The sequence below is a fragment of the Trematomus bernacchii genome, unplaced genomic scaffold (genome assembly GCF_902827165.1).
Source record: "Trematomus bernacchii unplaced genomic scaffold, fTreBer1.1, whole genome shotgun sequence".
Taxonomy (NCBI): Eukaryota; Metazoa; Chordata; class Actinopteri; order Perciformes; family Nototheniidae; genus Trematomus; species Trematomus bernacchii.
Genome location: NW_022987973.1, coordinates 12609452 through 12632075, shown reverse-complemented (window position 1 = coordinate 12632075; position 22624 = coordinate 12609452). Strand labels below are relative to the sequence as shown.

General features: G+C 40.0%; 1 protein-coding gene across 4 annotated transcripts in view; it reads right to left on the bottom strand.

Moving 5' to 3' along the window:
- The window catches only part of pcdh17 (protocadherin 17), a 52383-nt gene that overhangs the window by 5430 nt on the left and 24329 nt on the right, over positions 1-22624 (bottom strand). The gene's annotated exons all lie outside the window — the stretch shown is intronic.

Here is a 22624-nt window from a genome sequence, read left to right as displayed (position 1 = left end):
GATGAAACCAACAGAACACAAAGAAATGCGGTCTTAACAGTTGGGACGGTGCAAATGAAATTGGTGTGACTAGTCACTTGTTTCTCATCGTCATTGACACATTAGATATTGTTATGTACAGTGAGTAGTCAGTTACAACTAACTGGTGTACAGTTATTAAACACTCTGTATAATGTTTTGCAATGCTGTGGCCACGCAAACAGATGATTTGCAAATGATACTTGACACATTTCAGTATGCTGCCTTTACAAACTCCACAATCCTTGTATAGGTTAAAGAAGAGTGGCCTTAACAAATTACAGGTTTTTAAAACCCAAGATTGCAAAGTAAAATCTCCAGTAAAATCTGAATGTTGCTTGAACAGAACAAAACAAACTGCAATAGAACTGAGGCAGTTTTCTTTGTTATGAGGAATTAGGGAAGTCTATTCATTGGAGCTTCATTTTGGCATTGATGTTTGTATAGCCCAATGGTCCATAGCACAAGTGGAAAATAACAATATTTGAGCTAAAACGTCACCTTAAATTTAGCAATTAGATCCATTCCATTTCACCAAGTCACGTTTCACCTCCCCTACTAAATGTTGATGATTTACCTTGAATACCTATGATGAGTCTTTGTCCACATATATTGAATGTGCCATGGGTTTTTTATATGTGTAATGTGTCTTCTTGTAAGAAGTCTGAAACCAAAGTCAAGAGGTGGACTTCTATAGGATATGTTAATGCTAGCTTGAAAATATCCCATTATGATTCATATAAAGGTAACGTCTAAGAGTCGTTAGGCTTAGTAATCCTTAGTTATCCACTGTCATTCTCAACTAAATGAGAAAAAACAACATCATGACTGTTTAGAGCTGTAAAGCCACCCCATCAACCCCATTATGTGATGCATGGATTTTTACAGTATGGTGAGTGTGCTGCCGTGAAAACCATAAACCTCGGACTAATACAATCTTTCATTGATGCAAATGAGCAGGCAGAGTGGATGTGCTTGAGTGCATTTTGGTGGGCTGTCTTTGCTGTGTTGCGGGTCAGCAGCCCAGCTTCCTGGGAGACTGCCACACTAAGCTGAAGCGATGAGCTTAACACTTCACAAATGTTTGAAGAAGCCACACAGTGCTGGCAATGAGAGCCTGACATTTCCCATGTTGAGGCAGTCATCTGAAGAGGAAATAAGGTGAGCTGGAAAGCGGAGGCCAGACCACTTTGAGATGGACTCCATTTAAGTGGTGTGGGATGAAAGAATTCATCTGCACGAAGTGAGAAGCATTTGCGTGTGTGCCTGCATTCGCACACGAGTGGCTCGAGATTTAAGAGAGAAAATACAAACAACATGTCAAAGCACAAAAGATCGATGATACGGACAAAAGCTTGTACATAAATAAAACAAACCTGAATACACTTTGCAACAGTAACATGCCGTTATTGTAATACATCATCAAGCCACAAAATATAGACCCTTTGTGTATCCAAGCTTAACAGCGTGACAACCACTGCCTTTCACACACCTAGCTTGCATGCATTTCCAGACACACACAATTAACTTGGCCCCTACAATGTCTTCATGCTCTCAGAGGTGATTGTCCATTCACCGAGTGCATATTAAACCATAAATAATCCATGCAGACATATTTCCCTCTATTTAGTTGGAGGAAACCTCTGATAGATTATTTATGTCTCAGCTGCACGTTCAACCTTGAGGCGTTCTCCTCATATCTATGGTTAACAATATGACATATGAGAGCAAGGGTGACATCCATCTCCCTCCCTCCCTTCCTCTCTCTCTTTCTCCCTCCCTCTATTTTTGCCATGGCTCTACCAGCTCTCTGGAAATGGCAATGGGAGCCTCCACCAAGGACACATTTGCATGTAGTGATTTGGCTACCAGGGGCGTGCTCGGTCTCCAGTTTCTTTCCCAGCTCTTTACATGGTCCAAGATAAATTACACTGATGGATACCCTCAGACGTGCAATCATTTGTCACAATTCAATTCACCTCTCAGTCAATTATTTGATATGATACAAAGATAAAGCACACAGATAATCAGCTTTATTATATGCAATAAATCACTTAATATAATAATAATGACATTATCATATCAACTAACTTTATTAGCTCCACTATCTGTAAAGGACTTACTCTCACCTACTTACTTTTACATTATGTTAGTATCCAGTTATTTTTTTTCTTTGCAACATCATTGCTTTCATATCAGACTAAATTAGTATTCCTATTTGTTTACTTGGACCTCAAGATATGAATCTGTGTTTACAACAGGCATACCATTTATTTTCTTTTTTTTCATTGTTTCGCAAATCTCATCTAACAGACAAGGCTTGAAAAGGACAGAACATCTTCTCTAGACTGGCACTGAACCAAACTTGAACAAAGGAGGAAAAAAGGGGGTTACCGCATTGATATGCAGCAAGAATTCTATGATTACTCGGTATAAAGCGTGCACAAATATCTATATCTAAGAGACAAGAGGAGAAACAAGATTCAGCTTAAGTTACACAGAAAGTGTCACTGAAACGCTCATCAATGCCCGGTCAGGATAGAGACACAGTCAATGTATGTATCTTTGCAGCTCTATTGTAGACACTTGACCTGAATCCCTGATTGAGATCAGATATTTATTACACCTCTATTGGAAACCAAAAAGTTTAATTAACTCCACACACTCTTTTGTACTTGTGATTTCTTTCCTAACCGCGAGCAGCCAAAGCTATCTTACTACCCTTGGCAGGGTTAATTGCCTTGCTTTAGGGCAAAAAAGCAAGACTGGGTAACAATGAGTTAAGATAGCACAGCTACGTAGCTGCCAGTTATCTGAACATGAAACACATATTAAAATAGCAAAGCTGCTCTAAGAAATATGTGAGATTTGCAAAAGGACACAAAGTGTCAAAGGAATCTTTACTAAGTCAGAAAACCCTTTAATTTAGCAACATTGCAAAACAAGTGGAAGAACAACATGATCCGTCTACACTGTGTTATTTCAGGGTATATACAGGAATCCTGAAGTCAAATTTAATACCTTTTAAGACCTTTTTTAAGACCCTTTCCATACATTTTAAGACCTCATCGCCACTTCGAGTTTTAACCGGTTACATTGGCGACACATTTACTATATACAGTATTGATTGTCCTTCCTCCTTATCTTCCAACCATTTGGACGCAAACTTGCATTTCCCCATAACGATGTTGTTTAACAACCGGCGTAAACGGACCTTCGCGCGCTATCAAGCAGTGAGCGTGCGATGAGCGTGCGATGACCTGTTCAGATGACGTCAAATCCAACGGGATGCCATAAATAAACTACACAGAATCACACTACACACCTACGCAATGATTACATTCAGGCAAACTTTAGAATACAACCTCTTTGGACAATTTATATACTTATTGAAAACAAGCTACAAAATGTAATACCTTGGAAAATGTCGTTTAATACCTTTTAATACTTTTTAATAGCCTTAATTTTCGCTAAATTGATTTATCAACTTTTAATACTTTTTAAGACCCCGCGGACACCCTGTATTTGTCAACATCAGATACTGCTGTGCCACGCAACAGCAACTGTGGTGAGATAGGCCAGTGAGAGCGAATAGAACGATTTGTTAATTACGATCTGAACCAATCAGGTTCCTTATATAAAATGCAGAAATCTGTCCCTTACATGTTTCTCTTGAAAGTGACTAGGACACTTTAAGAGGCACTTCTTGCAGAATTTCTTTTAATAATTTCAATGAATAAATTCAATAAAGCATTCCATTAAAAAGCAGATTGGATCATCTTACTTTTAGTGTGTAATGGCTGCCCACTGTTTTCAAAACAGAAGAAGGCGAGGATGAAAGAACATAAAACTGCATTTGTCGTGCTTTGAAATTGCATATGTATGTGCTGTTTAGAATCTGAAACCATGGCAGTAAATGTCTATATATTATTTATTGTACAGCTATATCCTTTCTTTTTTTTGTTTTGTGTACAAATTTAGATTCACTAACTTTTCCTCTCTGATTTCTGTTATACCCCTTTCACACCAAGGCTTTTCCCCTTCTAGCTCCGTGCTAGAGCTTTTCTGGTTCAGAACCGGTTCTTCGGTTTAGCGCCGGCTCTTTTCACACCGCTCAGAGCCCGACTGGTGCTGCCGCTGCTGCGTCATGACGTCACAGTTTACGTCGCTGAGTTTCTCCCCAACGGAGCTCACCTCACAACAACAACGGGCCGGGGACTGTGTTGCTTTTAATCATACGAAGCCAGATTAAATTAAATAACGACTTCTCCAACCTTATACTTTTCTCCAGAGTGCCGTGGTTCATTGTTTATTAATGTGTTTCAGCGGCATTTACCGACCGCTGCAGTGGCTGCACTTCCACGGGAGTTTATTGTCCCGTTAGCTCCGGGTTAGCTCACACGGCTCTAAAGTATTCACTGTCTGACTGTCACACAAGCAGCTGTTACATATCCCCAGTTCCCCTTAAGTGAATGTGTGTCAGTCTGAATTGACGCTGTTTGGCATCACAACGCTGTTATGAAAGTTTCTCTGGTATAACATGGGTGATGTTAGCATAGCAACCGAAGCTAAACTGACTACTTGCTAAGCCGTTTTCTACAGGCACTTTTTACCGGCGTATTTTTCATTATGATTCTACTTGTGATAGTCGGACATGACAACCTGTGCAGCCCATGTATTGATTCCATCCGATAGCTGCTATAATAACAAACAAAACGTCTGCCTGCTCTCCACAATGATCAATAACAGCGAACGGATGGTCAAAGTAAGGTACAAATAAACAGAATCACACGAAGCCTGGTTAGTGTTGCCTGACTTTATAAAGCGTATTTTTTTTTACAAGTGTGTGGTTGCGTTCTAGTCACTTTGCTCAGCACTACTGCTGGTTACAACTTTTATTTGCCGTACTCGCCTTAACTGTTATCTCAGGTTAATCTCGCCCCCCTCCGACGTAAGCGGTTCTTGCTTCTACACGGACAACTTTTGGTGCTCGAAACGAACCGGATTCCGGAGCTTAGAGGCTGCTCCGCTGCGGTGTGAACAGGAAAACCCGGTGCTTTTCAAGCACCAGCACCGAACCGGCCCCGAAACACCGTTGGTGTGAATGGGGTATTAGTTGAATGGCCTGAGCACATGTTGTGTACATGAAGTTGATGGATTTATTATTGGTAATTGGTACTTTTTCCAATACTCCTTGAAAAGACCCATGCAAATGCACACAAACACACAATATCCGCCATCACAACTCCACTAGATATGCAACCTATTGTCCACTGTAAAATGTCAAGTTGGAATGAGGTTGATATTAAAAAACTCCAATAACCCAAGGGGGTTAAAGAGGAGTGCCAAAGGAAAAACAAAACTTGATACAGTTAAGCCCAGGCTACTACTAGAAAATGTGTGTTGCTGTGATTTACCATATAAGCAGCCACATTTGTATCAATGTTATATATCATGAGTTATTGCTACCATTATATAAAATAAAACAATCGACCAGCAAGAAGGACTTCTCTCAGATAATTAGAAACAAACTGGTCACCATTTCTGGATCCTGACTTGTTCTTTTCCTCCTCCTCGACTAACATTTTCAAACTTTAAGGGTTGAAGCTTTCAGTATGATGTGTGACGGATGTGCACCTAAACCTGCGAGTGTAACAATTTGCAGGTGTATCAGTGTGTATCATAAAGCAGAGTGTGATTTCCCTAAACAGCCTTTTCTCCCCCCAGACACCTGCCCCGCTGGCCCTACATGCCCATCCCTCCTCGCTTTATTACCCAGCCCTGTGATTAATGTCCCTCTGTCACACACTGTAGTTCCTGTGGTGGAAGGGAGAGAGAAACCAAGAGAGAATTGTACTCACACCGAGGCTACTGCTTTACTAGTGAGGTAGAGTGTTCAGTAAGTCCAAAAAAACTAAAAATTGAGCAGGAACGTACAAACACATAACGATTTAGCATCCATTGCAGTGTTGGTAAATAATGTTACCATCATGCACACCTGGCTAGTCATTAGAAAGACCTATGAGCTCCTAAAGTAGTCTACTGTAGGTGAATAGGGAGAATGATCTGAGATAATGTGTGTGTGCACTTGTGTGTCGATGTTGTGTTGTGATTAATATCCCCAACCCACCCAAGGTGGACAGGAGGAAAGGCAGCTGACGAATTGCGCAGAGCATCTGTGACAGACCATGACTGCACCTGTTCACCTGAGGGAGCTCACAGTGTGTGTTTGTGTGTGCATGCGAGTGTGTTATTGTGTTTTTAATCTCCTCGCCTACTGCATTCTAGCCCAGCTGATACATGCAACCCCCCTCTCCCTGCATTCTCAGCCAATCAAGTTGACAACATATTTGAACTGCAGAGATGAGAGAATCTTTACTCTGACTGGGCCTAATGTTTAGTAAATAAATATATGACTTCTCAGGTTGCCAGTCTGAAAAATAAACGTCTTGTCCGAGTGAAAAGGCTATTTTCTAAGAAATCAGTTTCAGAAATGGACTTATTTTAAGTTCTGGGAATTACTTCAAAATAACTGCTATTTAATCATGAAACTCTGCTCTCTTATTCTACTGGAAATTAGATTTTACCCTGATACAGACTAAAAATCAATCCACATGCTATATTCTCATCACTTCAGCTATAGAGCAAGCTTTTTTGATATACATTTCTTTTTACGCAGCATTGCTGTTGTGAACATGAGAACATTACTCCAGTGTGTTACTGAATCTGATATTGTTATGATTCTCGAGCAGAGCGCGGCTGTGAAGCAGGTTCTTCTCCACAGTTAGCAAGTCTGTTTTGTCAACATTATGTCAAGAGGTGGCAATGAAATAGTATTTCCATGCTAATGCTGTTTGGGGTTTTCAACATAGTTTGATCCGTAATCTTCATGTTATGCTGGCCTACTGCTCTGCTGGATATCTATAAACAACAGTCAATATTGTGATGGTCATGGTGTGATTTCAAGTGTTAATTGGAGTAAAGTGCGTTTTACACATACACACTCAATACATTTGAACCTTATTTTCACTTTTAGCTTATCCACGGCACTACATCGCACAAACAATATAATTAACTGGAATATTTTATCTGTTTCCAAATTAAAACTGTTCTGTTTAGCGTTCAATTATAGATTTTAAGTTATATTATGACTGTGCTGTGTGTTCAGGGAATAGATGTGGATTGCTTTTTGCAGTAGGTGGCTCAGCATTATGAGAAGGATACTCCTCTCCAGTGTAATAGCTTTTATCACAGTGGGAGGCAAGAGAATACCGATACATAGCAGGGAAAGCTTTGCAGGAGCAGTGGGGGTACCCGGTGGCTTGCACTGCCGGGCCTGAATCAAGGACATGTATCTCAGGATCAAACACGTCCTCTCTTCAGGCGTTCCCTCACAAACTGCAGGCCTCTCCGTCAGCTAATGCAGAGCTAAGTTGTTCAAAAGAACACCCCGAGGAGAGAGTATTTAAGCATTGGAGAGAGAGGGATACAAACCCAAGAGGAGGAGGAAGAGGAGCATAAGCTTATATTCAAACAAAAACAAACACGCAAAGCCTAATCAATGATGAGCAAGCAGAGCTGTGTGCTGTGGAGGACAAACAGGGTCTGTGGGCTGAGAGATGAGGGGCATCTGGGCAGCCTTGTTGATGTTCTCAAACTACACTTCACCTTTCACACAAAGCAGCTATGAGGGCCCTAAAACTCACAATGTGGTCATTATAAACACAAATTAGATTCCAAGTGACCTATCTGGTTTTATAAAGGCTGTTATATGTTTGTCTGTGGGTTTGCCTGTGTGCGTCTGAAGAGCACAGAATATATAGTGCACTTAGACTTTGCCATTGTCTATGTGTTATGCATCTTGAGGGAATATGGATGGTTTTTAATGAAGAATATGTAAAATAGCTTTCCGTTATATTACATGTTTTCCCTACATACTGTATCTGTTTGATGTCTGCTATAATCTCAATAAGCAAAAGTTGTGGATGCTTTTATTAAGTGAAGGTTTGTGATGAGATAAGTATCTAAACAAAAACAAAGGAGGGGTTGGGGGGGGATTCTCATCGTTTTATCTGTTGACAATCAGACCTCGGACTAGAAAATCTAGCAACCTAAACAAACAGTTTGAACGGCCATGGGATGGGAACCTATCCAAGGCCAAAGCGCGCTGAGAACAGGCAAACCAATGTTTATCTATAACCACATCTGTGACGTGTGACAGCGCTTTCAGAAAATTCCCACTGCTGTGTTGGTGCAGCCTCTTCAACACAAGTGTTAAGTGTTCTTTATTGAGCTGCTTGCATTGCTGGAGACAGAATACACAACTAACATGGAGATTCTTTTTGGAGTTTTATGCATTTAGCAGCACTATTCACAGCGGTCAGAGGCACTCAATAAATATTGCAAGGTCAGTCAAGGAACTACTTGCTTCAGCCAATCATATAACCTGAGCCTCTTTCCCAACCTGCCACCGAAGACCTTGTATAATTCACATTTCCTCTGGCTACAGCTCGCTCTTCAACCCCTTTTTCTCTCACTCCTTAAGTGTTCTAATGGTGGAGCAATTGCAGCAGAGCAGCCACAGGCAACCCATTAGATATAGATGTCTGAGAGGACCAGGCCTTACATCATTCCTGTTAAAATCAATCTATTTATACTTATCAGACACTTAACATGGAAAAGCTATAACATGGAAGAAAAATGTATATATATATAGTTTAGCAATGTATACATACAATAACTGTATGAGTGCCATGTATAATTGTCAGCTACAATGCACTCTTACCATATCAAAATTAATGTTTGTCCTTGTAGCCAAGTGTTATGCTACAAGGAAGCCAGGATACAAAAATAAGACACAGGCACAATTTAAACCCTTACTAATTATTTTTAGATGATCTCTCAACATATTGTTATAGAAGGCTTCAATGTTAGAAGACATTGTTTATTTGACTATGAATTTACATAAATAGGCCACACACAATTATTAAAAAGATGTTGTCCCAACCCCTTTACATCAGAAGTATGTACGCAATTGAAAATCTAAGTGACAAGACAAAACAAATATGGTGAGATACTGTGGGAAAGCAGAATTTAGGCAAATGATAGTGTTCTCCAGTTGTGAGTGCATGATTTAAAAGAAAAAGTGATTGTCCTGAAAAACAATATGTACTCACTGTATTCACCAAAATAAAGACATATTGCAGATGGTACATTTAGCTTAAAGCATGTACAAATGAGAATATGATCCTATTACTGATGTAAACAATGCCCGATGTCCAAGTTTTAAACATAAAGCAAAACAAGCCTGCCACACAGCCTACTCTAAAATGGGATTAGATGTTTTTGGCTTAGGCAGACAGGTTAGCAAGAAAGAACAAAGGGACACAGAAAGCCACAAGTCAATAGTATCGTGCTCCTTTTACCTGAAGAAAGACATGTATGGGTGGCACAAAGGGTGACAAGGAGACAAGGAGGGGACTTATTAGAAGATGAGGCGAGCAGCGTGGTGAATCAGGGGCTAATCCTCCGTTCCCTCTAAGCCTGTGTAATTAGGACATGGGGGATTGCACCGTGACAGGGGATGCTTCTGGACCGCCTTACTTCTTTTCCCTCTTTTTTTGTTTATTGCTTCCCTCTTTAGCCTGGTTTTATAGCAGTTTATCATCTAAATATAGCATGCATGTGTGTCTTGGCTTTATTGTGTGTGCATCGCAGCATGTTCACTAATAAGCAACATAAACAGACACAGCATGCCTGCACCAAGCTTTGTTTATACTCACTACTACTTACTGTTTGCAGATGTGAATGGAAGTTCATTCTTTTATTTGTGCTGCATTGGTCGCTGCGTGACACCCTTAAAGGGTATTTGGGAACTTGCAGAAATAAAATGAGCTGTTTCAGTCAAACAACACTTCCACACACATATACACACCTAGAATACAAAGACGCCATGTTTAAAGGATGATGTTAACCGAGCACAGTATGGACTAGACATGAGACCAGAGACTAGAAAGGATGATCAGCATCCTTCTGTGTGTTAATAGCCTTAATCTACTTCCTTCCCCGGTAGACGGCAACAAAAGTTGCCTTGGCCCATTTAGGGAGACAGTGAGCGCAATAATGAGGATGAGAAAGGGAAAGAAAAGAGGGAGGGAAGGAGAAAGAGAGAGTGAGAGTAAAGAGAAAGAGAGAAAGAAAGAGAGAGAAGGGGGCAGGAAATCTGAAAGAAAAATTCAGGCGAGAAAATCTATGACTCACTGGCTCATTACAGAAATCCTGTTTCTATCCAAGGAGAAAACAGGTTTAAAACACCCTATTAAGAGAAGAATGAAGGGAAACCTTTTGTTGCTAATTCACAGAGGGTCTTTTGAAGTGCTTCACTCCAACCCATTTATTTCACATTCCAACCATACTACTTCTGTTGCTATTTTCAACACTATACATTTGAGGAACTCAAACCTTATTGTCTTCTCTAACCGACTTAGTGCAAAAGAGACACGGTGGCCCTGTCCTGATAACTGGCCTAAAACAACAAGGATTAACACTGCCAGGATTGTGGAGACGTCATTCAGACGATCCATACAATAACAAGATCCACAAGACATCACACAATCCTGTCACATTTGCTGAATTAAATCACTTTCTTTTATTGTCTTTCTCCCTCTCTGTCTGCGGCTGTTTGTCACTCTCTTTGGAACAAAAGGGATTTAAACAACTCAGGGTGTCATGGCTTTGTGCAAGTAATCATTCCCATGTGCACTGCTTTAGCAGGATTAGGGAAACTGCTTCTGCTTTTCTCTCATAACAGAACCATCACTCTGATACCCAGCCAGCCCTCACAGTATACAGTAGTTAATATTGCTATAGATGTATGTGGTATCAAATGGCCGTGATTATGTTTAGCGATCAGCTTTTGTACATGGAATTCAGTTAATATCTGACTGAGAATATATAACTCCATCAAGAACATGCAAAAAAGAGAGGAAAAGACCAATTTCATAAGAGTAATGTTTATTTGACAAATAGCTGCCACTAGCGGTACTGTAGCTTCCTCTTGGCTGGAGCAGGTCAAACTCAATAAACACAGGGTAGGTAGGTGAAAAATGTCATGAGGCTTGACACTTGAGTCTAATGATTGGCCAAGGCTGGTGCTGACTTGGGGAATATATCAGGAATCATGTTTTCAACAGACATATTTACGTTTGTGTGTTGACACCATGATATCTTAAGTTTTCTCTTTTCAACAGACTTATCTGATAGACTAAGCCTGTTTGCTATTGTGTGCAAATATTTTCCTAAACATATTCTACTCACGGAGCTAAATGTCAGGCATTTTGACTATGTGTATTATCTGCGTGTAAATCCACACAATACAAAATATGCAGTATTTGCATGTTGTTGGGAAATAAAGGGGTATGTTAATTGTTTTCTTGGCTGAATTAAAGATACACTGTCTTCTACTAATAATATATAAGCATAGTTAAGTTCAAATCACTGAACTCTCTTCTTTGTACGATACCTGGCACCAATACTGTGTGAAGTATCAAACTAAGTCACAGTATCATTACCTCAATTAATGCTTGCCTTAGTGCTTCATCTGCCAAGTTTGGAAATGAAGTGTGAATGCACACCTCCTGTACATGTACCATCCATGCTGCATAGCAAAACACTACTCTATATTAATCCTTCAGCATGTGTACTCACGAGACTAATATGTGCAATAAGAAAACTGTACACTTTAACATGTAGGCATTTGATCAATCGTGCCAATGAACAGCAGTGTAGCTCCCCTAAGGATATTGGCGGGTGTTGAACAGAGGCTAAATGGAAAGGTGGAGAGAGGTAGGTTGAGTCGATGGTGTTGGCTTTCTCAGCCCCGAGGCCTAACACATTTAGAGAGAGCTAACTGACACACTTTGGATGTATTAGCCACAGTGAGCTCTGCCAACCTCTCGTCTATTTCTGCTCTACCTCCTCCTCCTCCTCCTACTCCTCCTATTGCAGTCTGTCTGTCACTACCATCTCCTCTCCATGAAAGACTGAGGAACATGCTTAGTGTTTCAGCAACATTGCTTTAGCATTGATGTTCCCCTGCGCCCCAGCCAAATTGGTGTTTGCCGTCTAGACACTGGTTGCTTGTGTCTCTGAATGGATAAACATGCACACACACTAACACTCTAACTCGTTGTTTATAAGTATGATTAGATTAAAAGAAACTGAAGGAAATGCAATAACGGTCTATTAGTCTGGCCGTCAGGGGGGATAATCATTTCAAATAGAAATGCGTTTTCCATCTCACTATCTAATTTATACTTTATTTGGCTCTCCGTCAGTTTCACTCATGAGACTGGTTGGGTATGAGCACAAGGCTTTAACATAGGCAGGGTTCAAGACCCGGCCACTGCAATAAAACACAAATAAATAGAAATGCATAACAATAAATTCCTTCAGTATCGGCTTGTGAAAAAATAAAACCCAATGGGTAGAGGACCCCCGCTCGCTCTGACAAATGTATGCATTGAATTTGAAGGTGAGAAAAACAACTCTTCTCAATCCACGCCACCCCATTCTATGTGGTGGTTTAAGATTAGGGTCAAAGATTAGAAGGCTTACACAAGATAAGAATAGGATTAAAAGGGCTCAGAGATGTAAAATTACAGATCAGAGAACTGGTAAAAACACACCTGAATTGTAAACAAACTCATAACACGGCAACCACCTGTCGTGGTGGAAAATCCTGGTATCATGGGGGGAAAAAAACATAACATCATATTCCTGATGAGAGAAAGGGAAGTGAATATTATGGAAGCAGAATCCAATATTCCAGAGAGGGATTCAGCACACATCACAGGATGCCTCCGCAGTAAGTCTGTTAGATTTGGGATTAATGGACTCCAGAGGGGCTTGGACACACGCATGCAGGCACACACACACACTCACAAAAATGTGCAAAAACACACAAACACACACAATCCACAACTCCTGATAAGATTCACAACCCAGGCTAGCAACGCACTGCAGTGCAGAGTATATCTATTCTAGTAACTCTCAACAGTTGACTCTACTGCAGCGTGATACTGTGTTACAACATGTTGTACGTCAGTGAAGGCAGTAAGTGTAATTTCTTAACATTCGAGTAAAAACAAAAAAATGCTTCAACAGTCTAGTTGGTCCGAGTGCAAGATTTCTATGAATGCAGCACAGGCTCTATCCAGTCATTTCAATTACATTTTCTTTTAAGTTCTGTCAAATTACAAAGCATATTCCCAGACACACACTAACACGCATGCATGCTTACGTGCACAAGCAACCGTAAATTGCCTCCGAGCTCCAATGAGTTCATGCAAATTACAAAAATGCAAATTTTGGAGGTAAGGCTCAGCTGTCCTCTGATGCATTTTGAGGAAAACACGACAACATGGGGAGAACTCACAATTAAATGTATTTCCTTTAATCTCCACAGACAGAAAGACAGCCTAATCCCAACCCCGACTGCCTTTCCACCCCAATGCCCAGACTCTCCCCATTCTGCCACCCCCCTCCTGCCTCCTCTGCCCTCTGGGCTAAAACCACAGGTGCAGGCAAATGCAAACCACTGGGTGGAAAATGCTCGTTGACAGCATTCTGGTGTGTTTGCGATTGGTCAGTGAACAATGAGGGAGTTTCCTGAACCACTTGTCATGCTGACGGAACAGCTGGACACCAACACCAGACACGGATCAGGGTGGGAAGAGACCATGCGGAACAACAGGGAACTTAAAACTAAAATGAGATTTAGCAGAGCTTAAGCTCACTGTCATTTCACAAACTGTTTGTGAGTTGCAAGAAAAAGAAAAAAAACAATCAAGGCTTAGTCTTGCAGTTATTTAGGGAAAGTTCACTCAATATAAATGTTTTGACTACATTTCACACTGCAAATGGTTATCAAATTGGACAAATAAAATAGGCTTCTGTGCAGAGTAGAATTTGGCTTATTCTATTGTCACTTGAAATAGTTGTATTTTAACCCATATTTGAGTACAGGTGGTCCTAATTTAGCAGCTCTTAACTGAAAAAATAAAAATGGTGGCAATCACCTGTTCAATATGTCCTGAATTCTGATGTGGTTGCCTGGATACGGAAACAGAAAGAGTGTGTATTTTCCATTGTTTATGTGTTTTGCCTAATTCACTGACTCACTTGTTCTATTGTCTGTCTCTTCTCTTTTGAGCACCAGCATGCAGGCACACAAGTGTACGTAAGCACAGACACACAGCCATGTGCACACCAAGGACCAGCTTTCATCCACATGATCATCCTGAGCAGCATTATCACAATCTAGGGAACTAGATTATCCCTAGGCTCAAACTTCATCCTCTTAATCCCCACTTGGGAGGGGATGAGAGGAAGCACAGGGGACCATCAACCAGATTTCCTACTTGTTAATCAAGGCAGATTTTGATCACCTTCAAGGACAGATGGGCAACTGTTTTCAAAATATCTCCCCAGAATGGGCACTATGCTATCGAGGATACTTCCTTTGGCAGTAAAAACCTCTCAATGTTTCTAAGATCTCATGATAATCTCAGTAATGCTTATTTTTCTCAAACTAAATGATAGATAGCTGCCGACATACTGTATCATGCATTGTGTGGTGCTTTGGAAAGTATGTATATAGGTGGAAAACAAATTCAGCTTGAATAATGTATTGCTTCACTTCAGGACAATAAAATAAATATTGTAATTCCTGAAATAAAAACAAGAGTGAATCTGGTGCTAACGTTTGAGAGCTAAATACATAGGTTGAGTGTTTTTCTCTTCAAAACCCTGTATCAGAAAAAACCTAGACATCAGCAACACATCCAACCATCTAACCCACCGTGGTCTGAATTTCAATGAAGTGTGTGAGTAAACCAAAAGCGGAGGTGCAAATAACCATAAGCTCTGTATGAAGATCCATCACACTTAGTTGTTTACACTGCAAGCCTTCTAAATCTCCATAATAGATCTTTGTTGTGGTTTGAGGTGGGATGGTGAGGTCAGCTGTTAATTGGCTGCTGGTAATTACAGATGCATCCTAAGCTTGCTGACATTGTCCGTGGGGCTTTGGAGACCTGCCTTTGCAACTAATGCACCACAGAGATTACTGCAATGTACAGAAAATTACACAACTAACATTGTTGCATAATGAAGCAGCAATTAAAAACTTCTTATCCTAAGTCTAACCCTGTTTTCACCCTGTCATTGTGCCGCCATAGGCATCACGTGTTCGGTTTAAAATGTATTTAGTGCCTTACATTTTATTTGGTTTGAAAGGGTCCTTCATTTTTTACACATTTAAGATGAGATCACCCTGTCTTTGCCCCACCTCTCTTCATTTAAATGTTCAGGCTCATCACTCTTTTAACTCTTCCATCCTTTGCCAGTAGCCACGAGGGTGAAGATTTTTCCCCTCTATGGGGCTGCTTCCCAGGGATGGGAGGTAGCGCAGGGACAATAGCAGCCACCCAATTAAAGCTGTGTTGGCCTCGCAATTCCTCAAGGTATTGCCATGTGACAGTTTAATTAACCAAGCCCCTTATCTTAATTTAGCAGGATCAAAAAGTAACAAACTGAGGTTATCTGAGAAAAACACTCCCAGTCTCTATCCTCACATACTCACTAAGATGCACACATTCTCTCTCTCAATCTCTGTCATTATGAGACAGTGTATGGTACAGTGCCACACACAGATATTTTATTAATTTATACAGCTAGCTTGTATTACCATCCACACAGATAAAGCAGAGTACTATTTATGGTGCAAATGCTTTAACGCATATTTAGTGCAGCTGCAGGGGTCGGCGTAATGACAGGAACATACTGGTACAAACACTGTGGCGAGTCTGTATATTTGACTAAGTTCAAGCTTGTCTAAGCAGGGCATGTGTTGAGGTTGACAGGTTTCTCTTTTGAACTGGTGGCTCGGTGACTGCAGGGAGCCTGGAACCATGCATACTTAAGCCAATCTCCCATGGAGCCCGTCTGCTGTCCCACCCCTCTTCCTCCATCCATCCATCCATCCATCCATCAGCTCTCTTTCTTCTCATCATCTGATTTCTCATGAACTGTTTGACACGGTTTTCCCTTCAGTTGTTGAGGTCCCTCTTTTTAGATTTGTATTTGTTCCATTCCCTTAATTAAGTTTGAATTTACTGAATGAATGTAAGCCCTACTACTATTTCTCTATATAAAATAAATTATAAATCAAATTTGTCTTTTTTCTGATCATCCCATCCACTTTAATTGTATAAACCACATCCCCTATCTTTGTTTTAGCATGTCCTCTGCTTCAAATAATCCATTATCTTTAGCACTGCAGGCAGCGGCTGAAAGGCCATTACTAGTTATGGTTGAGCAGATGAGAAGTCCTGAGGCCTTGGACAGGCCAGGCCCATTTATCTCTCTGGTTCCTGATGCAGTGTAACATGGAGAAACAATTCCCCAGGACACAACAAATATTCATTCACATGAGCCAAGGAAACAGCCTGGACAAAGCGTCCCTTCACTTGTATCTTACTGATTCAATAGGAGTTGTGCTAAATGCATTGTCTAGGAGACTTACAGTATACCAGGCATTGCATTTTCAGATATTCAAAGCAGAACAATTTCCCTTGTTTGTAAATGGCCAAATTGTAAAATTGATGAAGCAATCTGCCACTTTGCTGTTTCCATTTTAGCCACCATGGGCGCAATATTTATCAAACCAAAGCAATATGTTATGCAAACCTTAGAAGAGGAATCATCTGACTGTGGGTGTCCTTGTTAGTTCATATGAAAACATATTAATGCAACTACATGTTTTACAGATGGCCCTTCTCCACTGGATCAAGGTTAGCAAATTATAAATTGTCAGTAGCAAGATGCCACTTATACTGAGCATAGGAGATAGTAAATGATATAGAATTATATTGAGTTACAGAAAATATGCAGTGAGGCGACCATTTTGCTAATTCATAGTAATTATTCAAATACTGAAAAATGGCAGTAACATGTAAAGATAAAAAAATTCTAAAGGTGTAAGTTGTTTGATATCACATCGTCGTCTGCCAGGTCAGTAAAGCTGCTACTTATTCAACAGTTTGACCGTTTTTTTTCCTAACATTTATCAACTAATATTTAGCATATTAAACATTGAAAACAAAGACAAATACCAATCAACCAACACATTTATTTACATGAGTGCATCTGTCCATTGGGCATCTTATAGGTTGTCATTTTTGTAAAGTCTTTTTAAAAAACAACTATCAAATTTGAGATGAAAATGGTGATGTAGTGTATTTGACTGAAAATAATCGTTGGAAAAATAAAAGGCTTCAAAAACACATGTGCTAGAGTGTGGTTAATGTCTAGAAACACACATAAACACTCGCACACACATACACACACACGCCCTGCTGTCCATGGACAGAGGACAGATGGCCGCGGAGTGGCTCTGGTCCAGGAAGTGACGATGTTCTGTATCATTATAATCTGCTCCGTAGTATCCTCCCTACTGCTGTGCTGGACAACATGTTTCACCCACTGAGAGCAGACACTGGAACAGCTCTTCTGCTGCTCTGTCACACATACTCTTCGAGAGGTGCTGGGACAACAAACTAACTTAAATTAGGAGTGCTCCTTCATTTAACCCTTAGAAACATTGTCACGACACACCCCACAACCACCTTCCTTGAAGCGCCAACAAAACAATGCACTGTAGCAGCTATATCACACATCCGCTCAGCCTTTTACAAACCAGCCTTGGATCGCTCATAGGAGTTATTTATGTCAGTCAGTGTGTGTATTTAACAGAAACAAAGGCACAAGCATGAGGCTGCACAACCCTGATTCTGAGCCAGTTTCTTGTTTTCAGTAAAAGCTTACTTGGTATCACTCATAAGCGGAAAAACAGCATAAACATCTCTACTCTCTGAATCTGGTCTAGGGGAAGCATCATACTGTAAGTGAGTGTGCTGTAATCACAAATGTAACTAAGCTTTTCAATGAGAGGTTTAACAAAAACATGTAGGAAGAACAGCCATGGGGCTCAGCCACACAAAGTTATTAATTAGATTTCTAGCACAGACACCACATCTACAAGATTGTTGTTTATGTGATTAAAAAGAGAACAACTGGGAGAATAGACATGTCTGTCATGATGATGAAACTGATTAACTGATGTTGCTTTGGGGAATCTCTCTTACATGTGTGTTAGAACAAGTTTCACAGTTTTTTTACTTTGGCAGTTAACAGTCACTGGTGTGAAAACATAAACTCTAGCGTATAATGTAGGTTACTAGGGTGTTTACAGCAAGCAAGTCTGTGTGCATGTTTAAACTGTAAACATGAGATATGCAAAATCGGCAAACCGCCCGGATTTACTTACTGAATTCTATTACACACAAATGAGGCATTAAAGCAAACGCATTCAAATTCATCTGCAGGTGAGGCTCCTGATTACAACAACGACAAAAAAGTATCTCCAGCTTGATCTACAGTTCAGCATAAAAAGTGTGTTTAGAAATTTGCATGTAATATCGGTTTTTCAAAGAGCTGGAAAAAAAAAATCAAGAAACAATAATAATGTCACTAAGGGTTTCCCTGGAGCATCAGTTGATGAAACTTTAACATTACGGATGAAGAGTGATTAATTTGAATCACCATGACTATGGACTGATACTCTGTGAGACAAAACATTTTTTTAATGGGCTTTGAATAACATTTCCACAGCATTTAATAGCTCTGTGTGTTTTTTCATTGTCTAATATGAGTGAACGCACACTTGAATTAATACCCTCTAATGTTCTCATTACAGAGCGGTGAGAGGAAAAGATCTGGGCAGCTTGCATTTAGGGGCGGCAGCCCTTATTGGAAGGTGCATGAGAAAAGCCCTCTCAATGGTATCTAATGCTATTTATTGTAAAAGATGAGGAGTTCAATCATGCTATGATGAGAGTTTATAATGGCTCTTGGAGTGAAATAAGACATATTTGTACTCATTGCTTCTATAAACATGCCATAATTATTCACTGCCGCTACCAGGCTGAAGGTATAATGCCAGAGATTTATAGCCCAATTGGTAAGAGTCCGAGATATTCATCAATCCTCTCCAAAGCCGTGGTGCCACAGTGCTCGAGATAGGCTCCAACGGCTGAATGGGGATCAGGGGGTGAGCCGCTATGCATTGGGGCTGAGGTTTAGAAATCACACCCCACAGCCAGCCCAGCCCAATAAACACACCGAGTACAAGAGGAAGGATACAAGACTGGACATTACCCTTCATGAACCATAATCATAACAATGGAATTTAATATCACTTTGTGTATTAAAGAAAATACACTAATCCCTATAAATCTTCCGTAATGAGAGAGAAGAAATCCTAAGACTGATATTTCCCCTCCCTTCACCCCACAAGATTTTAGGCTTTCAACAGGATTCCACTAGCTTAGCCGCAAATCGCCTCACTGCTGTGCGATACCACCATATCCGCTAAGAATGGGGTGAACACACAATCTGGCACACATCTATAGGCACATAAACACAACTCACAAATCTTATTTGACTTTGAGTGATGCTTCCTGGAAATGTCCTGGTTGCTGATGGTTCTCACTTCTCAACCAGGAGAGCAGCTTGTGATGGTGCCATGAATCAGGCTGAATCAGCCCGGCCAGGGACAAGCCAAGGAGGACTGAGAAGATGAGCAGCAGGGGAAGATGAATGGCCTGGAGAGAAACCCTCTCTGTTCAATGGCTCGCACAAAGCGTTAAAAGAAACATGAGCATATGGCTGCTGTTCTCAGATCTTAAATGTTTTGTTAGTAAACTACCCAGGTCAAGGACTTTAAAAATTATAATGAACATATAATGACACGCAGGAGCTATGTAACATTCTTCTCATGTTACTCTAAGAGAGTGCAACTGAAATGAGGCAGGTACATGTTTTCACTGAAACAACGGTTGTAAACACAATCCGATGGCCTTAATTAATCATGTTTAATCAGACAGATGTGATAGCATCACATGAAACCATGACTCCTCCATATGCTACTTGTTTGGAGCAATGTTTGTAAACTAACTAATTACAATGCTCTCACAATGAAGCCACTCTCTCGGCAGATGTTTGTCCATTAACCTGCGGAACAATTACTTTAACATCGTGTGAAAAATCGCACATTAACGATGCCCTCTTTGCCACGGAGAGTACCCCCTGATGGAGTCTTCCGTTTATTGCACTAACTTGTATTTAGGAGACATTATATAATAGATGCAATTTGAGCTTTTTTGAAAAACAAATGTGTTGCTGTAGTGATTAATGGGGAAGTAAATGTACATTTGTCAACCGGCTTTATGTAAGAATAAAACAATGAAATATGATGTTTGTTGTTATAAATAATATATATATTCACTAAGGACTGGGATTTTTGTATGCAATATTGCGTAAAAGCCTCTTGATCATATGAACAAAGTGTATGAAAGGTATGCATATCATTCATCGTAATACCAGAAAAACTGTACACATCAAACCTAAGACAAATGGGAACCCACTTTGTTTAGCCATAATTCTTTTTTTTTAAGTTTTCATTTGATGAATTATTGTTAAAAGTCAGTTTGATGAGTGAGTCACTTTCTGGCTGTGTATCTATCAATGCTCACTGGACATTGTTCAGAAGATGTGTGTCTTCAAGCAGCCTGTCTGTCAGCAGCCAGATTGTGTGTTGCTTTGTTCAATTGTTTTTTGAGATTCAATTGTGTCTGAACTCAGTGTTTCTCTCTGTCTCTCTATCGGTTATTGTCCTTTCTTTGCTTACATTTGCATAAACACAAAATCATTTCACATTAAAAGCAATATAAAGGATAAAAAGGAGTATTTCAACTCTAAAACAAAGATAGGTGCAAATAGTCAGCCATAGTAAAAAAACGAAATATAAACGTATCAACAAAAGGCATACAGATGTAACCAGAATTGTAATATTTATCAACTAGACCTATGGCCTATGTGAACTATTTGTAAAAATAATGACATGCATGTAAACAGTGAACTTGAGTGATCGTGCTGCCTTTTGAATACAAATTCAGAATCATTTAAATCATAGGTGAAATATACAACGACCCACGCTCTGAAAACGTTGTCTGCATTAATCTGTCCATGAAATATGAATGATGTTGAATGGTATGCCCTTTTCCAACAGTCAGATAAAGCTTTATTGAAGGCCAAACTGAGCAGGATAGAGGTTGCCATGGCTGCAAGTGTGAAAAGGGCATCTGATCTGACTTCTGACCAGTCAATTAATCTTGGAATTGCAATTTTCTTTTATCAAAGGTTCAGTACTGATTCAAAATTAATTGCTGCATATAAAAAGAAGAAAGGAAAGACTGATATTGTGGGGAGTTGAAACGATTTGGGAAAGTACAGTAATGCTAGAGTCTTAAGCTTAAGACTGCCACAGTGGATGATGGGTGAATATTAAAGATGGATTAAAGTCTGAATATTAAGTTTGCTTGGTTGGAGAGAACAACTATTATTAAACAAAACAACATATAAAGACTTCATTTTCTCATGATTTCACAGATGATTAAATGTAAGGTCACGCCCTCTTCCTGCTTCTCAACAATGAGGATTCAAAAACCTATTAAATGATTTGCTTTAAAAGATAAATTATGCTTATTGTTTTGGGAACTATATTTAATAGAACATCCAAATGATAAGATAAAAAAAAATTAATAGTGGGGAAATTCATCAGCCCTAGAACAAAATAATAAATCTTGTGGACACTTGTTTTACCCAGCGGCATACTATGAAATACTTACACTGAGATAGCTGGTATGTTGTTGAAATTAGGTAGGATGAACGATGGCAATATTATACAATACTTAATTGCTCAGTTATCAACTGCAATACATAAGCTTGGTTCTGTATTTTGAAACATGTGTAATCTGGTGATACTAATCGACAAAATAAAAGACATTCAATTGTTATAGGATAACAATTAAAAATACAACATCATTCTTTTTTTGTGTACAGTATCTGCGTCGGCATTTACATATTTTTGGGGGTGTTTATGTTCCATAGCTTGCGTGTTTGAGAGTAACTGACAAAGCAGGACACTTCCCTTATTTAAGCTTATTACAGGGATGATGTGTGTGTGGGGATTTATTTCACATTGCAACAAACAATGGTAAAAAGTAAATTTTAATAGAAAAACATTTCATGCTGCCTTTCCTCACTGTATCCAACCTATCTTTGAAGTATCATATCCTCCTCGAACCTCCCCCCTATGCCTCTCTTTTAAAACAAGGCAGGCGGTTTCACACTCTAATCGCAACTAATTAGGACAGGTCGGCTGCCTGGTACATTTGAACAGTATCCCCGAACAGTGTCCCTCCATGCTCTTCCTCCTCCTCTTCCATCAACCCTCTCTCTCTCCATTTCCTCGGACAGCCCTATCAGTGGGTAACATCTCCCCACACCACTGCTGCCTGTCTGTTTGTGATAGCGACCGTGGCAGTCTTCTCCACAGAGGCGAGCGATGTGCTGCCAGCCTCTCCGCTGGAGCCAGACAAGCCAGTACCAACGTCTGCTATATGCGCGTTAGAGCATCAATTAA